Here is a 5,288-nt window from a genome sequence, read left to right as displayed (position 1 = left end):
CAAAAACACAGAAAGAACGGGACCTTTAAGTAAACTGGAAGCACTGCCATTGGAATTGGAATTTGGCGAGAATTTCATAAGAATGGGTGAGAATTTACCAGTAAATACAACAATGTGCTGTTCATACACGCATTGACGTCCTGTCTTTTAACCAGTAAGATATCATTCACACATCAGTACCAGCATACCAGTACTGGTAATCTTACAACCTCTCTTACTGGTAAACTGGCAGCACCACATTTACCAGAAAGGTTCTGTTCACACATGACCTGTGTGTTAACTGCAATTTACCGGTAATTTACCAGTAAAGACTGTATACGTGAAAGCGACTAAGTTGTCTATTCTGTCTAGAAAACAAATTCTGAAAATATATTAATCATTCTCTACATTTTAAGTGCCAAGTTTCAGAAATTGTGTGTTGTTTTTTATTCTGTATAGCGCTATTATTTGGCGATTTTTGCCTGCAACTGAAAACTGTGCCGTTCACATTTATCCTCTTTTAAATAAAAATGTCTGTGCAGCACATGTATCCCAACAATGTATTAGAGCAGTATTTAGTGTCCATGTTACCATAGCAGTCAGTAGAGGTCTACACGGGTCCAAAAATTCCTACCCGAACCCGATCAGACCCGCAAATGTGCTACACTGAACCGACCCGGACCCGTCTGTTGTTATGAAAGCTGGACCCGGACCCGACCCGGACCCGTCTATTATTTAAAAGCTGGACCCGGATCCGACGAAGACCCGTCTATAATTTAATATCTGGACCCGAACCCGTCCGGGAAGACACAGACCCGACCGGCAAATATTCTTTAGCTAAATGTTATTAAAAAGTCAATAAACAAGTAGCGAAAATTAAACTTTTTGTCTTACCCATAGAAGTTAGTCTTCTCCCTCCTTGTACCTGTCTGTGTGATGCACAATCCTTATTTCCAAGAAAGTTCCATCCATGTTATTCCTATCTTGACGATTGAAATGTTTAATGCTTATTCCAGCTTTTAAAGTCCACTTTACAGTCATGGTGATTAATAACGCAGTTTCACATCGGGTCAACTTGCTTAATAATGTTTGCCCATTTGGATTATAATAACGATTGCTCGTTCAGTGCCATGGCTGCTTTCGTTTGCTTCTTTGCTATCATCTCTGTGCTCTTTGAGTCGCGAAAACTTTAGATATAACAGCAAGACGGTCAATTTATAATATTATTATAAAAATGAGAGAAGTCAGTGCAAAATGCGCGGTACGGCGGAATAGGTCCCGCCTTCTAAATAAAAGAGCCAATTGTCAAAGGTAAAGTCATTGCGTCTCACTGCAGAAGCTCCTGACTGGTAGCCAGAGAAACATTACAAGAGCACATGCGCGTTAGCTGCCTGGTTGGAGCAACCAAATATAAACTTTTTAACGCAATTTTAGCGTCATAGAAAAAATGTATGCTATGCGACAGTTCATCTAAGTTTTTGTTGCTGATTTTGAAATATTTTATTTAAACGTGAGTGTGTGTTCTCCGAGTCCGATTGACCTCGGGTATTATCCACAATGTTAAACAGACCCGGGACCCGAAGTAATAGATTGAGACCCGACCCGGACCCGGCTGATTATTTAAAATATAGACCCGAACCCGTACGGGTCCCGGGTCGGGTCCCGGGTCTTCGGGTCTCGGGTCTTCTGTGTAGACCTCTAGCAGTCAGCTGACTATAGAAATTGGGCAGCTTAGCGTGAGACCTAAATGCATAAATGGCATGGTTGCCTTTCTAAAATATGCCTTGACAGCTTTATTCTCATGTTTACAATTTTAAATACAAGGAGAATTTTAGAAGGAGAAATTATATTTTGCTTAAATACTACAATCTCATATCAGAAGTAAACTATGCTGTATGTAAGTGTATTGTATGCATGGCATTTTTTTGAATTTTTTACCAATCATTTCATGTTTGGGTCTTTAGTGACCCTGAATTCACACCCTATTCTAAACTTCCTCATTAGTTCACTGTCAGAACAAAGGTAGTAAAGCTGTCACTGGAATAATACCATTTAAAAAGGTCTTTATATGTACCATTTAGGTACAAATATGTACCTTTGAGGTACCAATATATACCTGTGAAGTAAAAATGTTACTTTTATTTTGAAAAGGTACCATTCCTAGTGACAGCTTTTGTACCGTTATTTGTGAGAGTGTATAAAACGCTCCTAATTTATCATTAACATTTATAAATGGTTATGCTTTAGATTAAAAAGAACTGTGTCGAATTTGCGGTGTACGTTTCTGTAATATCTAGCATGCCAGGTATCTCACAGGTGTCGTCAACTCATCTGCAATTGTCAATTCTGAACTCGGCATAACTTCTTGGAGAAAATGTTTGTCAAAAACTTTTGTTACACAGAGCTTATTTGTTGCAATAATCCAAAAGTCTATGGGAAAACTGAATGGGCTTTTGTATGAGGGAATAGTATCACGCTAAAGGTCTTGACACACCGGGACGCTTTTCGTGCGCATTTATCGTCGGCGTTTAACGTGACGTTTTTCTGCTTTCACACCCAAACGATTTTTACTGGCGCTGAGCCGAGTGAGGTGCAAATTCACCCCCTGGACATTAGATGGCGCTTAATACAAAACAGATATATGCCGGTACACAAGGGGGCACAGCGAAACTTTATGCTTCTGTTCTGACACTCACTTGTCACACAGAAGAAGAAAGCCACACGCAAGTCAATAACAAGTCATATGCTTGCTTTTAACAAAACATGGATATTACTAGTAGCAGCTCGATTTCTAACAGCAGCAACTGTACAAAGATTAATTCAACTCACCAACAGGACTCACCCATCAGTTACTTGACAGTATGATCATGTGAACCACGATCTTTTCTGATAAAAGCAAACTGTGCATTAGTTTTATAGTCATTATAATTACTATTTTGAAAACGGTGTGTTTATATATATTCTTTGTACAAACAATATCTCCGTGAACTTAAATACATTTTTAAATCAAATCTATTTGATTCGATTCTTTTATCATCGGCTAATATATCAGCACTCTCCACATAAAATTAACTATATTGATAGAAAACGTTGTATCAAAATTAAAGCTCTTTCACAAAATATAAGGTAATGGGTAATCCGATGTGTGTATTTTTAACTAATCTTTACAAGCACTTTCTCTTGTTAACAATTTTCTCACATTTCCTCCCAAATGTATTGTATTTTGTGATTTGGCTAAAGAAGTAGGTATGTAGTTATTACAATAAGAGGTCAACAATACTGATGTACAAATATATTCATAGTGTCAAAATGGCATGTTATTTTCAATTCGTTTTTTAATCAAACATTTATTTTTGTGAATGAACTGCAGTTTGCAATAACAATCAGATACATGAAAGTAAAATCAAATAAAACAGGAGTCAGAAATGTTGGTCCAGAAAAGTCACAATGACTATAGTGCAACTGAACGGTAGTGCAAATCAACATTTAGAAATTAGACATTTTTAAATGAATTTCTTAAATGTATAATCACTTAAAATACATAAGTAAAATGGTATATAATAAACATTAATTTGTGTGAACAAGAACTGGCAGAGCTGTAGAGCAAAAAAGTCACAATGATAGAAGTCTAAGTGAACTGTAGTGCAAATAAACATATGTATGAAATGTAGGCTACATGTTCAACTGTATTTCTTGAATGTATAAACATTTTAAAAAAAACTAAATAAAATGGTATATAATAAACATCTATAGGTGTGACCAAAAACTGGCAGAGTGCTCCTTCTGTGCTCCTCTTTCTTCTGTGCACTGCTTTAAATTTTTTCCCTTTAGCATTTTTTAATAAGAGGTACTTCTCCAGAGGTTTGTCTCGGACTGTTTTCTTTTGTTTAGATTGGACCTTGTCACGGCTGGTGCTGGATGATCCTGAAGACGTGCTTGCTGGGGCCTCCTCACTTTTGCTCACATCATTTTTAGCAGAAATATTGCTGTGAACACTGTAAAGATAAATGTAGTTTTCATCAGAATCAATCTTTCACACTGAGGGCCATGCCACGATATCCATGAGGTCAATATTTGATTACAAATGTAATTTAGATTCATGGTATTTCATCTGACTAAACAAACTAGGTTACCTATACACAGAACACAAATTAATCACTGTTCAATGTCAGTGCATACATATCGTAATGTAATGCACCAATAATCATTTTTATTACTTGCACAGTTATAATGTAGATTTGCACTACTGGTCCGTTCAATACACTACTGGACTGTCTATTTCATACTCCCTGTTCATTTGCACTGCTGGACAACTTGAATTGCATCGTTTACACCCCTGTACTATGTAATGAATATTAGAATAACTATTCACTGCACAATAACTTATGCCATTGCACTCTTAACTGACTAGTTACAATCCAAATTCATTCATGCACTACCTAAATATTAATTTCACTCCTGTTCTGTATAGTTTAATTTATTATGTACATATCCATTTGTAAATTTCTGTATATTATGTTCATAGTACCACCCACAGTAAATTGTTCCATCGTATTACATAATCCTGCACCTATGCAAATACTGATATCCTGCACTTTTTATACTGCTTTTGCACTCCTGTTAGACCTAACGTTAAACTGCATTTCGTTGCCTTGTACTTGTGTAATGACCATAAAGTTGAATCTAATTTAATCTAATATAGCCCACACAGCTATGTATTGTTATGTTCTTATATATATCACGTTACCTTCGAAATTCAGTCGATGTTGTGAGGAACTCCGACACCTTCATAAACCACAGCCTCGATGCTTCCTTGTGTGTTTACCTGTTCCACGTGCTCCGCAAGACCATTTTGTGCTTGAGCGCCACCAAGTCGTGTTTTACTGGCACTTCAGCAGCGCCAGGCACGTGAACAAAAGCGCCAATCTCATTGGTCGGCCAACTTTTAACGCGCCGCGTCAAACCCAAAAAACGTGTCCCAGGCGTTTTTCTGAAAATGACGCATTTGCGCCTCGCGCTTTTCGCGTGGGTGTGCGCACTCACATTGGCGCTCGTTCTTGAGTCACGAGACGTTAAAGATAAATGCTTTCGACACACTTCAAAGGCAGCGTGTTTGAAATATAAACAGAGAGTGCAGTGCCTTTGTGATAACTAATCACATATTCGAAAACTACAATAGTAATTTCTCACTAGAAATGTAATTAAAAGGTGTAAAAAAATTAAAATATACATGTATTTACACTAAATTTGTGCTCTAGCCGCTTTCTTGGCCGCTATTTTATTTTTTCGAACCAGGCTCGACCAATCAC

Source organism: Paramisgurnus dabryanus, chromosome 18 (genome assembly GCF_030506205.2).
Source record: "Paramisgurnus dabryanus chromosome 18, PD_genome_1.1, whole genome shotgun sequence".
Classification (NCBI taxonomy): domain Eukaryota; kingdom Metazoa; phylum Chordata; class Actinopteri; order Cypriniformes; family Cobitidae; genus Paramisgurnus; species Paramisgurnus dabryanus.
The sequence above is the reverse complement of the archived record's forward strand: the minus strand, read 5'-3'. Positions refer to the sequence as shown.